At 55.1% G+C, this 16299-nt stretch overlaps 1 long non-coding RNA gene across 1 annotated transcript; it reads left to right on the top strand.

The window, feature by feature from the left end:
- The first annotated feature begins 1412 nt into the window (after positions 1-1412).
- On the top strand, positions 1413-5265 carry LOC148182503 (uncharacterized). The gene is made up of 2 exons (XR_015774638.1): positions 1413-1540; positions 3215-5265. It is a non-coding gene; the product is annotated as an uncharacterized LOC148182503 (long non-coding RNA).
- Positions 5266-16299: the final 11034 nt, after the last annotated feature.

Genomic DNA, 16299 nt, shown 5'->3' with positions numbered 1-16299 from the left:
CCCGATCCCGGTGCCATTCCCGATCCCGATCCCGGTACTGATCAGTCCCGATCCCGGTGCCATTCCCGGTCCCGATCCCGGTACTGATCAGTCCCGATCCCGGTGCCATTCCCGGTCCCGATCCCGGTACTGATCAGTCCCGATCCCGGTGCCATTCCCGATCCCGATCCCGGTACTGTTCAGTCCCGATCCCGGTGCCATTCCCGATCCCATTCCCGATCCTGGTGCCATTCCCGGTGCCCCGGGCCGCAGGAAGGGCGGCCGGGGACTCTTATTGTGACACGGCCCCGGCCCGGCCCGGCCGCGGCCACCGCGGGGCTCCGGCACCGGGGGGGCACCGGGGGGTGACGGGGGGGCACCGGGGGGTGACGGGGGGGGCACCGGGGGCACCGGGCACGGGCACAGCGTGGGGATCGCGGGTTCGGACAGCGGCTCCGGCACCGGGGGCACCGAGGGGTGACCGGCGGGGTCCCCGTGCCCGGGGGGGCAGCGGCACCGGGGGGCACCGGGGGGCACCGGGAGGCACCGGGAGGCACCGGGGGTGGGATCGCGGGTTCGGACAGAGGGGAACGGCCTGGGGAGGAGCGGGGTTCGCGGGGGGTTCGGGGGGTCCCCGTGTCCCCCGGTGTCCCCCCACGTCCCCCGGTGTCCCCTCGGGGACGGAGCGCGGGGGGAAGCGGGCACGGAGCGCTCGGGGCGGCGGCGGAGGAAGAGGAGGAAGAGGAGGAGGAGGAGAAGGAGGAGGAAGAGGAGGAAGAGGAAGCAGCCCGGCGGAAAACCCGCAGCAACTTTCCCAAACAAAAGCCGGCGGCGGCCCGGGGCGCCGGGCGGGCGGCGGAACCGGGGGGTCCCGGCGGGGCGGGCCCGGGGGTCCCGGGCCGGGGCCGGGGCCGCGGGCCGGGCGCTCCCGGGGCCCCGGCCGCCGGGACATTGCACTTTGCGGGGTCCCCGCACGGCCGGGAAACGCCGCCGCTTCCCCGGCGCTTGCCCCGCACGCCGAGCTCTCTCGTCCCCGATTCCCGGCCGCTCCGTGGCTCCGGTAGCGGAGACAATAAACGCCGGGAGAACTTTTACCGGGAGAAGCCGCAGGGCTCCGCCCCGCTCCCTCCGCGCCGGGCCCGCCCCGCCGGGCCCGCTCCGCTCCGCCGGCCCCGCCGCCCGCCCGCCGTGCCGGGGCTCCGCCGCCGGACCCCGGGGCCGCCGGATCCCGGGGCCGCCGGATCCCGGGGCCACAACGCGCTCCTCACACATGGAGCGGCGGCGGCACCGGCCGAGCATGCGCGGGGCGGGGCGGCGGGGCCGCCGGAGGGGACGGCGCCGGGACCGCGAGGGGAGGGCGCGGCGGTGGCGGCGGCGGCGGCGGCGGGACGGCGGGGCAGGCGGAGGGCACGGCGGGGGCACGGCCAGGCGCAGAACGGGCACGGCGAGGCGCGGAACGGGCGCGGAGCGGGGACGGAACCGGGAGCGCTCCCCGGCGGCCCCGGGCCCCTCACGGAGCCGCCGCCGCCGCCGCTTCCGGGCGCGGAGCGGGGGGAGCCGGGTTTGTGTCGCGGGCCGTCATTGGCCGCGGGGGTCGCGCGGGTGATGTGAGGAGGGCGCTGATTGGCTGGAGCAGCGGGCGGGGGGCGCGCGGGCAGCGGCGCGCTGGGAGAGGCCACGTGGAGAGAGGGGACAGCGACAGAGACAGAGACAGAGAGAGGGGACAGAGACAGAGAGAGGGGACAGAGAGAGGGGACAGCAACAGAGACAGAGAGAGGGGACAGAGAGAGGGGACAGAGACAGAGAGAGGGGACAGAGACAGAGACAGAGAGAGGGGACAGAGACAGAGAGAGGGGACAGAGACAGAGACAGAGAGAGGGGACAGAGACAGAGAGAGGGGACAGAGACAGAGACAGACAGGGGACAGAGACAGAGACAGAGAGAGGAGACAGAGAGAGGGGACAGAGACAGAGAGAGGGGACAGAGACAGAGACAGAGAGAGGGGACAGAGACAGAGACAGACAGGGGACAGAGACAGAGACAGACAGGGGACAGAGACAGAGACAGAGACAGAGACAGAGAGAGGGGACAGAGACAGAGAGAGGGGACAGAGACAGAGACAGAGAGAGGGGACAGAGACAGAGAGAGGGGACAGAGACAGAGACAGAGAAAGGGGACAGAGACAGAGACAGACAGGGGACAGAGACAGAGACAGAGAGAGGGGACAGAGACAGAGACAGACAGGGGACAGAGACAGAGACAGAGAGAGGGGACAGCGACAGAGACAGACAGGGGACAGAGACAGAGACAGACAGGGGACAGAGAGGGGACAGAGACAGAGAGAGAGGACAGGGGCAGAGAGAGGGGACAGAGACAGAGAGGGGACAGGGAGGGGACAGAGACGGGGACAGGGACAGAGAGGGGACAGACAGAGGGACAGACAGAGGGACACACAGAGAGGACAGACAGAGCGACACGGGACACACACAGGGGACACAGAGGGACACACAGAGGGACACACAGAGAGGACAGACAGAGGGACACAGGGCCCAGCAGGGCCGGGCCCAGTGCGGCTCCGATCCCGAACATCCCCCGGCCAAAGCAGCGCCGCGGGAGCCGCTCCGGGACAGCCCCGGGCTCCAAACCCCCGGGAACGGCCCCAAATCCCAGGAAACTGCCCCCAAATCCCAGGAAACTGCCCCAAATCCCAGGAAACTGCCCCCAAATCCCAGGAAACTGCCCCAAATCCCAGGAAACTGCCCCCAAACCCCCGGGAACGGCCCCAAATCCCAGCAGATCCCCCCCCAAATCCTGGCGGATTTTCCCTAAATCCCGGCAGTTCTTCCCAAATCTCAGCAAATTCCCCCAAACCCCCGAAATCCCAGAAAATTCCTCCCCAAATCCCAGCGAATTCCCACTAAATCCTGGCAGTTTTCCCCAAATCCCGGCAAATTCCTGTCAAATCCCAGCAAATTCTCCCCAAAATCCCAGAAAATTCCCCCCAAATCCCGGCAGATTCCCCCAAAATCCCAGAAAATTTTCCCCAATTCAGCGCCCAGCATCCCCAAGGTTTTGGGAAAAGACTTTTCCAAGGAAGTTTTGCCGGAACCGGATCCAAAATCCCGAATTTCAATTATTTTAACACTAAATTAACGGCAGAAGGGATTCGGAGCCGTGTTATTAATTATTAATTAGTAATTATTAATTACTAATTATTATTCATTATTATTCCCAGATCCCCGCTGTGCTTTTCCAGCTCGTTCCCATTTTTCCTTCGCACTCCTCTTGTCCCAGTCCAAAACAGAAATCCCTAAAAGCCCCAAATTCCCGGAATTTGGAAGATTTGGGAAGGTGGAATCGGGGCAGGATCGTGAATCCCAAATATTCCTGGGAAAATTCCATGGATATCACCCCTAAAAGCTGGAAAAATCCAACGGCTGCCATCCCAAAACGATGAAAATTCCATGGATCTCATCCCAAAGCTGGAAAATCCAAAGGGTATCACCAAAAACTTGGACAAATCCAATGGATAACATCCCAAAGCTGGAAAATTCTGTGGATATCAGCGAAATCTTGGAAAAAACTCCATGGATGCCATCCCAAACCAGGAAAAATTCCAGGGATATCGCCCCAAACTGGGAAAATTCCATGGAAGCTGGAAGAATTTCATGGATATCAACCAAAACTTGGGAAAATTCCAGGGATGCCATCCCAAAAGTGGGAAAATCCGACGGATAACACCCCAAAACCTGGACAAATCCAATGGATACTGCTCCAAACTGGGAAAATTCCATGGATATCAACACAAAACTTGGAAAATCCCATGGATGCTGCCCTAAAACTGGGAAAATTCCCGGGATATCGGCCAAAACTGGGATGGGAGAGATCCCAAAGTTTTCCAGATTCCTTTGGGATTCCTTCCTGGTTTTCTCCCAGTATTCCAAGTGCTCATTCCAGAGGCTCCCAGGGAAGATTTTGGGGATGTCCCTCGGGAAAAAGCGGGATTGGGAATGGAATGGAATTCCCAGAGAATTCCAGGGTCAGGGAATGGGTTTACAGTGGAAAAGGGGGAATTTAGGTGGGATTTTGGGAAGGAATTCCCAGAGAAGGGACAGGGATAAATCCAAAATTCCAGGGATAAATCCACAATTCCAGGGATAAATCCACAATTCCAGGGATAAATCCACAATTCCAGGGATAAATCCACAATTCCAGGGATAAATCCAAAATTCCAGGGATAAATCCACAATTCCAGGGATAAATCCACAATTCCAGGGATAAATCCCCTCCTTTTCCATGGACTCCCCAAATTCCAGCTGGAAATCCCAGGATGGGAAAGGATCCCGAGGCTCAGGGACACCCAAATCCCATCCCAATCCCACCCAAATCCCAGGATTTTGGGTCTCCAGCCCGAGGTTTAACCCCTCTGGCCCATCCAGAGGAAACCAGGATCGAGAATTCCCAAAAAAACCTTATCCCAAGCAGATTCCCAAGGAAAAGTGGCTGAATTTGGGGGATTTTATCCCAAATTTTCCCAGCTCCGGCCCCAACCTGGACAAGCCGGGTCCTTCAATCCCCTCGGGAATTCCTGGCGGCAGGAAATGGGAATTTTCCAAGGATTCTGGGATTTTTTGGAGCACAAAACTGGGAATTTCAGCTCTGTTTTATTCCCTGGAAAAACACAGATCCAACAGGGCTGGCCTGGAGTTGGGATTTGTCCTGAAATTCCTAAAAAAAGTTCTTTTCCAAGCTTTTTTTTTGGACAAATCCAAATTTTAAAAGCTTGCTCAAAACAGGGATTTTCCTTCCTAAAATTCCATTTTCCTCTAAAAAAATATGGATTTTCCTTCCCAAAATGTGGATTTTCCTTCCCAAATTCCATTTTCCTTCCCAAAACTCCATTTCCCTCTCCCAAACTGGAATATTCCACATTTTTCCTCGGCATTTCCCGCTGCTTTGGACTCAGCAAATCCCAATTCCCAACTTTTTAAGGAGTTTTGGTTAAAACAAATTAACTTTTCCTTAAATTCCAGTTAAAACTGAATTTTCCCTATTTTCCCATCGGGAATTCGCTCCTGGATCAAAATTTGGGAATTAATCCCTCCTAAATCCTCTGATTTTCCCAACAGCTTCCCTAAAAAAACCCTAAAATGGGATTTTTCCCCAAAAACAGGGAAAGAGGAGGGAAAACACAGAATTAATTGGATTTTTCCAACCTCTCAAAATCACAAAAAAATGGGATGAGGCCAAGGGAAAATGGGGAGAAATTAAAGGGAATTTTCTGCTCCTGATGGTGGCACTTGGAATTCAAAATTCCCAAGGGATGCGGCCCCGGATTCTGGGAAAATCCCTGGAATTGGGATGGAGCTCTGGGATTTGGGATGGAGCCTCAGGATTTGGGATGGAGCCTCAGGATTTGGGATGGAGCTCTGGGATTTGGGATGGAGCCTCAGGATTTGGGATGGAGCTCTGGGATTTGGGATGGAGCTCTGGGATTTGGGATGGAGCCCCGGGATTTGGGATGGAGCTCTGGGATTTGGGATGGAGCTCTGGGATTTGGGATGGAGCCCCGGGATTTGGGATGGAGCCCCAGGATTTGGGATGGAGCTCTGGGATTTGGGATGGAGCTCTGGGATTTGGGATGGAGCTCTGGGATTTGGGATGGAGCTCTGGGATTTGGGATGGAGCTCTGGGATTTGGGATGGAGCTCTGGGATTTGGGATGGAGCCCCAGGATTTGGGATGGAGCTCTGGGATTTGGGATGGAGCTCTGGGATTTGGGATGGAGCCCCAGGATTTGGGATGGAGCTCTGGGATTTGGGATGGAGCTCTGGGATTTGGGATGGAGCTCTGGGATTTGGGATGGAGCCCCAGGATTTGGGATGGAGCTCTGGGATTTGGGATGGAGCTCTGGGATTTGGGATGGAGCTCTGGGATTTGGGATGGAGCTCTGGGATTTGGGATGGAGCCCTGGGATTTGGGATGGAGCTCTGGGATTTGGGATGGAGCCCCAGGATTTGGGATGGAGCTCTGGGATTTGGGATGGAGCCCCAGGATTTGGGATGGAGCTCTGGGATTTGGGATGGAGCTCTGGGATTTGGGATGGAGCTCTGGGATTTGGGATGGAGCCTCAGGATTTGGGATGGAGCTCTGGGATTTGGGATGGAGCTCTGGGATTTGGGATGGAGCTCTGGGATTTGGGATGGAGCCCCAGGATTTGGGATGGAGCTCTGGGATTTGGGATGGAGCCCTGGGATTTGGGATGGAGCTCTGGGATTTGGGATGGAGCTCTGGGATTTGGGATGGAGCCTCAGGATTTGGGATGGAGCCTCAGGATTTGGGATGGAGCTCTGGGATTTGGGATGGAGCCCCAGGATTTGGGATGGAGCTCTGGGATTTGGGATGGAGCTCTGGGATTTGGGATGGAGCTCTGGGATTTGGGATGGAGCTCTGGGATTTGGGATGGAGCTCTGGGATTTGGGATGGAGCCCTGGGATTTGGGATGGAGCCCTGGGATTTGGGATGGAGCCCCGGGATTTGGGATGGAGCCCTGGGATTTGGGATGGAGCTCTGGGATTTGGGATGGAGCTCTGGGATTTGGGATGGAGCCCCAGGATTTGGGATGGACCCCCAGGATTTGGGATGGAGCTCTGGGATTTGGGATGGAGCTCTGGGATTTGGGATGGAGCCCTGGGATTTGGGATGGAGCCCTGGGATTTGGGATGGAGCCCCAGGATTTGGGATGGAGCTCTGGGATTTGGGATGGAGCCCTGGGATTTGGGATGGAGCTCTGGGATTTGGGATGGAGCCCCAGGATTTGGGATGGAGCTCTGGGATTTGGGATGGAGCCCCAGGATTTGGGATGGAGCTCTGGGATTTGGGATGGAGCTCTGGGATTTGGGATGGAGCCTCAGGATTTGGGATGGAGCCCCAGGATTTGGGATGGAGCCCCAGGATTTGGGATGGAGCCCCAGGATTTGGGATGGAGCCTCAGGATTTGGGATGGAGCCCCAGGATTTGGGATGGAGCTCTGGGATTTGGGATGGAGCCCTGGGATTTGGGATGGAGCCCTGGGATTTGGGATGGAGCCCCAGGATTTGGGATGGAGCCCTGGGATTTGGGATGGAGCTCTGGGATTTGGGATGGAGCTCTGGGATTTGGGATGGATCCCCAGGATTTGGGATGGAGCCCCAGGATTTGGGATGGAGCTCTGGGATTTGGGATGGAGCCCCGGGATTTGGGATGGAGCCCTGGGATTTGGGATGGAGCTCTGGGATTTGGGATGGAGCCCCAGGATTTGGGATGGATCCCCAGGATTTGGGATGGAGCCCTGGGATTTCACACAGATCCCTGGGAATTACCACAGATTCCCGATTTTCCCACAGATTTTGGGGAAAACCCCTGGATTTGGGTGTTCTGGACCAATCCCTGGGGTTCTGCCCCAGCCCCTGGGGATTCCCAGAGGATCCCGGGGTTTTGGGGCAGATCCTCAGGTTTTCCTGCACATCCCCAAGCATCAGGGCAGACTCTGGGAGCTTTGAGGGACTCCCAATTTTTCCAACAGATCCCTGGATTATCCCACAAATCCTCAGGATTCACTCAGACCCTCGAGTTTTCCAGCAGAATCCCAGGATTTGGGGCAAACCCTCAGGATTTCCTGCAGAGCCTCGAGTTCTGGCGAAAATCCCTGGATTTTGGGGCAGGATTTTCCAGCAGAACCCCGAATTTTTCCAACAAATCCTCAAGTTTTGGGGCAAACCCCTGGATTTTCCAGCAGCCCCTCAGCTTTTGCCTCAGACCCTCAACTTTTCCAGCAGCCCCTGAGCTTTTCCAGCAGATCTCCAGTTTTTCCCCAAATCCCTCAGCTTTTCCTGTACCCTTCAGCTTTCTCCCAAACTCCTTTTTATCCCTGCATCCCTCACTTTTTATCCCAAACCCCTCACTTTACGCTCAAACCCCTTTTTCCTGCACTTTTACCCCCCAAACCCTTCACTTCCCCCTCAAATTCCTCACTTTTCCCCCAAACTCCTCACTTTTTTCCCTCAAATTCCTCACTTTTCCCCCCAACCCCTCAGTATTTCCTGCATCCCAGTTCCTCCCAAATCCCTCACTTTTCCTGCATCCCTCACTTTTCCCCTCACTTTTTTCCCCTGAACCTCTCACTTTTATCAAAACCCCTTTTTATACCAAACTTCTCACTTTTCCCTGCACCCTTCACTTTTTCCCCCTCAACGCTCACTTTTCCCCTCAAACCCTTCACTTTCCCCAAAACTCATTTTTATCCCAAACCCCTCACTTTTTCCCTAAACCCCTTTTTATCCCAAACCTCTCACTTTTTCCTGCACCCTTCATTTTTCCCCCCAAACCCCTCAGCATTTCCTGCACTCCATTTCCTCCCAAACCTCTCACTTTTCCCTCAAACCCTTCACTTTCCCCAAAACTCATTTTTATCCCAAACCCCTCACTTTTTCCCAAAACCCCTTTTTCCCCCCTCACCCCTCACTTTTCCTCCTCACTTTTTTCCTCTCACCCCTCACTTTTCCCCCTCACTTTTTTTCCCCCCTCACCCCTCACTTTTTCCTTCTTCATTTTCCCCCTCTCACCCCTCACTTTTTAACCTCTCACCTTTCCCCTCTCACCCCTCACTTTTTACCCCCTTACTTTTTCCCCTCTCACCCCTCACTTTTTACCCCCTTACTTTTTCCCCTCTCACCCCTCACTTTTTACCCCCTCATTTTCCCCTCTCACCCCTCACTTTTTACCCCCTCATTTTCCCCTCTCACCCCTCACTTTTTACCCCCTTACTTTTTCCCCTCTCACCCCTCACTTTTCCCCCTCACTTTTTTCCCCCCTCACGTTTCCGCTCTCACCCCTCACTTTTTCCCCCCTTCCTTTTTCCCCTCTCATCCCTCACTTTTTCCCCCCTCACCCCTCACTTTTCCCCCTCACCCCTCACCTTTCCCCCTGCACCCCTCACTTTTCCCCCTTCCCCCCTCCCTTTTCCCCCCTCACCCCTCACTTTTCCCCCCTTCACCCCTCACTTTTCCCCCTGCACCCCTCACTTTTCCCCCTTCACCCCTCACTTTTCCCCCTTCACCCCTCACTTTCCCCCTTCACCCCTCACTTTTTCCCCCTTCACCCCTCACTTTCCCCCTTCACCCCTCACTTTTCCCCCTTCACCCCTCACCTTTTCCCCCCTTCACCCCTCACTTTTCCCCCTTCACCCCTCACTTTCCCCCCTTCACCCCTCACCTTTCCCCTTCACCCCTCACTTTCCCCCTTCACCCCTCACTTCTCCCCCCTTCACCCCTCACTTTTCCCCCCTCACCCCTGACTTTCCCCGCATTTCCCCTCCATTTCCCGCAGCTCCTCTCTCCCCGCCCCGAACCCAAACTTTCCCGTCTTTCCGGAGCGCCGCGGGCCGGGCCGCGCTCGGGGGCCCCGCGCTGTCCCCACAGCCCCGGCGCGGGGGGGGTTCCCCTCAGGGCGGCCTCGGTAGCCCCGAGCCGTGGCCCGGTGGCCCCGGTGGTGGCCCGTCCCCTCCCCCACTCCCCTCCCCCGCCTTCCCAAGGCTCTGGCACCAATAATCCGCCTTTGCTGACATGCTCTGGTGGCTGTGCCTATCGGGCAACTCCCAGGATGCACTCCCGCTCCTCCCTGGCACCCCCTCACCCGTGCCCACCCTCCCCTCGGACTTCCCAACCTTTTTCTTTTTTTTTTTTTTTTGGCTTTTTCTTTTAGCTTTTTTTTTTATTATTATTATTATTATCTCCCCCTCCCCTCCCTCCTCTAGCCCGCTCCGGTTCTCCCCGGCCCTTCACACACACCCGGCCGCACTTTCATCCGCGGTGGAACCCCCCCGGCGCTCCGGCGCTGGGGCTCAGCCCGGTTCCCCCGCGTCCCTCACGGGTTCCCCGCTCGCCACAGCCGGGCTCTGCCCGCTCCCCGCTCCCCTCACGGCCGTACCCCTCACGCCCCCCCCTTCCCCTCGCAGCTCCGTGCCCGCCGCTGCCCCGAGCCCCCGATTTCCCCTCCGAGAGAAGGGGGGGTGTGTGTATGGGGGTGTCCCCTCGTCCCCGTCCCCCCGGGGCGGGTGGCGAGGCGCGGGTGTCACTCACTGTCCGGAGCCCCCTCAGAGCCGCCTCCTCCTCCTCCTCAGCGGGGCCCGGCCCGGACTGGGGCCGTGGGGGGAGGGGAGGCGGCTCCCTCAGGTGGCCACTGACAGGAGGGGGGGCGGGGGGGGCTGCGCGCGCAGGGGGACCCGCCCCCCCCTCACTCCCCGTCCCCCCCCCATCCTCCCGCCCCTCTCCCCCCCCCCTCCCCCTCCGTGTCCTCCCCTCTCACCCCCTCCCCTCCCCTGTGCCCCCCCTGCCCTCGCGCCCCCCCCGCGGGACCCCCCCCGTTGCCAGGCAGATTTGGGACACCCTCGCGCCCGGCCACGCCCCCTGCCCAGGCCTGGGGCGCTGCGTTGGGTGGGGGATTTTTTTAATCTTTAAACTAATGATTGACAGCAGCGCCGGCCAATAGAAAGGCGGGTTGTCTGCCCCGCGGCCAATCGGAGCGAAGAGGCATTAGTAGCACCGCCCCCGTAGTAAGCTGCGAGAGGGGAAAGGCGTGGTTTGTTTTTGATTGACGGCCATATCGACCAATCAGCGGCGCGCCCCCGTGGTGCGCGCCTCTCCCCTGCTGTGAGGGCGGAAAGAGGCGTGGCTTGAATACGATTGACGGGTGAGCTATCCAATAGGAGCGGGCGGGCGCCCAACGGGAGCCAATGAGAGCGCGGCCCGCGGGAAGGGGGCGGTGCGTGGGCGGGGCGGCGGGGCCGGGCGCGGCTCCTCCCGCAGGTCCCCCCGGGGCCGGGCCGCGCTGGCTCCTCCCGGGGCCGGCTGAGGTGATGGCGGCCCGGGGAGGGGCCCGGCCCCGCCGCCCTTATCCGCCCGCGCAGGCCGCGCTGGGGCCGCAGATAGGGGGGGCCGGCGGGAGGAAGCGGGGCGGAGGCTCCGGGGCCTGGCGGAGCCGGTTCTGCGGGCGGGCTTGCGGCCGGGTCGGGTGAGGGCCGAGACTCGCGGCACCGCCGGACGGGGCCGGGGCTCGGGGGAAACGACCGGGACAGGGACAGGGACCGGGACCGGGACAGCAGCCGGTACCGGGAACCGGGGATGAGATCCCGGGGCCGGGCCCCGTTGCGGAGCAGCTCCGGCCGGGACAGGGATGGGGCCCGGGGCAGATCCCGGTGCCGGTGCCGGTTCCCCCCGGGCCGGTTCCTCAGGCTGGATCGGAGCTGCCCGGTCCAGTCTGGCCGCTCCCGCCGGGATCATTCCCGCAGGGATTTGGGATCATTCCCATCGGGATTTAACCCCTGGGACCATCACAGTCAGCATCTGGGATCAGTCCTGCATGGATTTAACCCTGGGATCATTCCCGATGGGTTTGGGATCATTCCCACAGGGATTTAACCCTGGGATCATTCCCGATGGAATTTGGGATCAGTCCTGCAGGGATTTAACCCTGGGACCATTCCCGATGGGTTTGGGATCATTCCTGTTGGAATTTGGGATCATTCCTGCAGGGATTTAACTCTGGGATCATTCCCGATGGGTTTGGGATCATTCCCGATGGAATTTGGGATCATTCCTGCATGGATTTAACCCTGGGATCATTCCCGATGGGTTTGGGATCATTCCTGATGGGTTTGGGATCATTCCCGATGGGTTTGGGATCATTCCTGATGGAATTTGGGATCATTCCTGCATGGATTTAACCCTGGGATCATTCCCGATGGGTTTGGGATCATTCCCGATGGGTTTGGGATCATTCCCGATGGGTTTGGGATCATTCCTGTTGGAATTTGGGATCATTCCTGCAGGGATTTAACTCTGGGATCATTCCCGATGGAATTTGGGATCATTCCTGCATGGATTTAACCCTGGGATCATTCCCGATGGGTTTGGGATCATTCCCGATGGAATTTGGGATCATTCCTGCAGGGATTTAACCCTGGGATCATTCCCGATGGGTTTGGGATCATTCCCGATGGGTTTGGGATCATTCCCGATGGGTTTGGGATCATTCCTGATGGAATTTGGGATCAGTCCTGCAGGGATTTAACCCTGGGATCATTCCCGATGGAATTTGGGATCATTCCTGCAGGGATTTAACCCTGGGATCATTCCCGATGGGTTTGGGATCATTCCCATCAGGATTTGGGATCAGTCCTGCATGGATTTAACCCTGGGATCATTCCCGATGGGTTTGGGATCATTCCCGATGGAATTTGGGATCATTCCTGATGGAATTTGGGATCATTCCTGCAGGGATTTAACCCTGGGATCATTCCCGATGGGTTTGGGATCATTCCTGCATGGATTTAACCCTGGGACCATTCCCGATGGAATTTGGGATCATTCCTGCATGGATTTAACCCTGGGATCATTCCCGATGGGTTTGGGATCATTCCCACAGGGATTTAACTCTGGGATCATTCCCATCAGGATTTGGGATCATTCCTGCATGGATTTAACCCTGGGATCATTCCCGATGGAATTTGGGATCATTCCCATCAGGATTTGGGATTAGTCCTGCATGGATTTAACCCTGGGATCATTCCCGATGGGTTTGGGATCATTCCCGATGGGTTTGGGATCATTCCCGATGGGTTTGGGATCATTCCCACAGGGATTTGGGATCATTCCTGTTGGAATTTGGGATCATTCCCACCGGGATTTCAATCCCGCACGTTCGGATTTCCCTTTTTTCCCAGGATTTAGGTGTTCAATTCATTCCGGTTTCTTGGAATTTTAAATTCAAGCTGCCGGAAAATTTGGGAATAAAAGGCAAAAGGAGGAATTTTCCATGGAAATTAAAAGGAATCAAATCCATGAAAAATCCTTCTGGCCTGGGAATTAAACTCCGGAGTTATCCCGGATTTCCGGCAGCTCCAAGCGGGAAATCCGGGAAAAATGGAAGGAATTCTGGTGTAGAAGAAGTAAAATTCCGCTTTTATTTCAAAATCCTTCTAATATAGAAAATCCAGAGGGGCCTCGGGATAATCCCGGATCCGGCTCCTTCCAGGGATCCCCGGATTTCCAGCAGGGCCCACAAACACCGGGAAAAGGTCGGGAATTCCTGGGAGAACGGGCAGGATTTATCCCGGATTTCTACCCAATTCCTGCCGGGAATGGGAGTGGGGAATGCAAGAATTCCCGGAATTCCTGCCGGGATCAGCGCAGGGAATTCCCGGCTCTTCCTCAGCTGAGTTTTGCTGAGCGAGATGGAGAAAATTGGGAATTTGGGAGGATTTTTTTGGGATTTTTTTTGGAATTTTTAGGGGAATTTTGGGAGATTTTTTTGGGAATTTTGGGAGATTTTTCTGGGAATTTTGGGAGATTTTTTTGGGAATTTTGGGAGATTTTTCTGGGAATTTTGGGGGATTTTTCTGGGCATTTTGGGAGGGTTTTTTGGGAATTTTGGGGGATTTTTAGGGCATTTATTTTGGAATTTTAGGGGATTTTTGGGAAACTTTTTTTTAATTTGGGGGGATTTTTTTGAATCTTTGGGGAATTTTGGGGGGGGAATTTTTAGGGGAGTTTTTTGGGAATTTTGGGGGGATTTTTTTGGGAATTTTTGAGAGACTTTTTTTGAATCTTTGGGGATTTTTTAGGAATTTTGGGGGATTTTCAGGGCATTTATTTTGGATTTTTGGGTGGACTTTTTTAATTTGGGGGGGATTTTTTTTAATCTTTTGGGAATTTTGGGGGGAATTTTTCGGGAATTTGTGGGGGAAGTTTTAGGGGATTTTTTTGGGAATTTGGGGGGATTTTTTGGAGAATTTTTAGGGAGACTTTTTTTTGAATCTTTGGGGATTTTTTAGGAATTTTTGGGGATATTTTAGGGGATTTTTTTGGGGAATTCTCCACAATTCCCAATTCCCAGCATGCCTGGAAGATTCCCGCTGTCGGGATCCAGAGGGAAATCCCATTTTTTTTACACTATCAACCCCAGGGACTGAATTTTTCGGGAGAAATCCTGGCTATTCCATGAAAAATCCTGGAAAAATCTCTACAATTCCCTCCACAATTTCTAATTTTAAGGATCTTGCCGTCGTTTCTCCAGAGAATTCCATGATTTGAGGAGGAAAAAACTCCAATTCCATCCTGGATTTTCCCATTTTTCCTCCAAAATTCCAAGGAATTGCAACTCCTTTCCCAGCTCCATGAAAAAAAAACAAGGAAAAAAAAAAAAAAGAAGGAAAAGCTCCCCAAAAAAAAAAAGCTATTAAATAATTTAATATACAATGGTAAAAAGCTCTGTACATCGGCCCCGGGAAGTTCCACCGGGAATTTCCGCCGGGAATTCGGGAATTCCGGCAGCGGGAAGAGCCCTCGGGAGCCGGGCCCCGGCTCAGGGATCCCACACGGAATTCCAAAGGGATTTTTTCCGGATCTTTCAGCGATTTGATGGATTTTTATGGGAGACCCGAGGTAGAAAATTGGGAATTTTCGGGAATTCTGCTCCTTCCTCGGTGTCTCCCGGGGGGTTGGGAAAGGCTCTTTTCCCACAGGAACTGCTGGAGAATTCCCTGGAAAAGTCCCTGGGGAATTCCCGAGCGCAGCTCTCCGGGATTGGGATTTTTCCCAATTTTTCCTGATTTTTTTTTTTTTTCCGGGTTTTTCCCAATTTTTTCGGGATTTGGCTGCCCTGGAAGCGGCCAAATCCAGGTGGGAGCAGCCTGGAATAGTGGAAGTGTCCCTGCCCTGGGATTGGGATCATCCTGAGGCTTTCCCAGGATAAAATTCGGGAATTTCATCCCAATCATTTCAAGCCAGAGCTGAGTTGGGCCTGAAATTCCAGAATATTCCAGAATATTCTGGAGTTAGAAGGGGAAAATTTGGATTTCCTGGATGAGATTTGGGAATTTCAGCCGTTCCCAAGCCAGGAAAATTCCAAGGGGAAAAAAAAAAAAAAAATTCCAAGGAATTTGTCGCACCCCAGGGGCTTCCAGAGGAAATAAAAACCGGGAATTCGCTTCCCAAAAAACTCAAAAACTGGGAAAACTCCCCCGGTTCTCCATGGGGATCAACATTCCTGGACAAAATCCCAAAAAAGAAACGGGATCCCAGCGAATCCAGCCCTGGATTCGGGCTGGAAAATCCCCGGATTTGGGAATTCTTTGGGATTTTTTCCCGGTTTTTTGGAGTTCCAACGGCACCGAGGGTTTTCCTGAATCCGAAAAAATTCCGCAATAAAAATTCCTGATCCTCGCTCCCCAAAATTCCAGGGATTTCCTGGTCCTTGGGAGTTTTCCAGGAGATTTAGGACCGGGATTTCCATGGAAAAAAAAAAAAACCTGGAAAATCCACGGAAAATGGGACCAAAAATTTCATCCCTGGAATGAATCCCGGAGGGAAAAATTCAGGAATTTGGGTGGGAAAAAATTCCTTGCTCTGGAAAACGATTTGGGATTTGGGAAGGGAAAATGATGGGAATTTTATGGGAATTTTAAGGTTTGTTCCCATCCAGGTGGGATTTAAAAATTCCCAAAAATCCCTGGAATTTCCAGGGGTTTGGTTTTCTTCCTCTCTCCAAGAATTCCAGAGTTGTTTTCCCAGAAATCTGGGGAAATTCCAACTGGGAAGAACAACTCCATTCCACCCCGGGCACTGCCGGAATCCCGGGGAAAACTTCCAGCTTTTTTTGTGGGATTCAGCATTCCCAGATTTCTGGGAGAACTCGGTGGAAAAATCCAAAACAAAACCTGGGAATTTAACCAAAAAAACTGGGAATTTAACAAAACAACAACAAAAAAACCTGGGAATTCAAAAAAACAGGGAATTTAACCCGGAAAAAACCTGGAAAAGGGAATTTTGTGCCGAGGGCAAAGGCCGGAATTTCATCCCAAGCCTCCGGCTCCGGCTGGATCCGGATTTCCTCCGGAATTTGGGAATCCTTAAGGCACGGGCGCCTTCGAGGCTGGAAAAATCTGGGATCAGCAGGAAAATTCCTGATTTTTCCCAAATGCCAAAGGCTGGGGAGAGCTGGGCCCGGGGAAATCCCGGGATCCCCAAAGAACGGGAATTTCCCTCGGGGAATTCCAGCCGGGAATCCGAATCCCCGATTTCCTCATCCCCCGGCATTCGGAGCTTCCCGCCGGAATTCCCAGCTTTTCCTGGGAATTGCCACCAGGATCAAACCTTGGGATTCACCTGGATATTCCCACCTGGAAAAGCAGCTCCGGAGGCTCTGGAAATTCCTGGAAAATTCCTGCTTTTCTCTCACTACCAGAGGGAATTCCGAAGTTTTTCCATGGAGATTTTTTTGTTTG

This window comes from Pseudopodoces humilis, chromosome 28, assembly GCF_049639895.1.
Source record: "Pseudopodoces humilis isolate 2021_Gansu_Grassland_sample_001 chromosome 28, ASM4963989v1, whole genome shotgun sequence".
Lineage (NCBI taxonomy): Eukaryota > Metazoa > Chordata > Aves > Passeriformes > Paridae > Pseudopodoces > Pseudopodoces humilis.
Note: the sequence above shows the minus strand (reverse complement) of the source record. Positions and strands in the feature narration are given on the sequence as shown.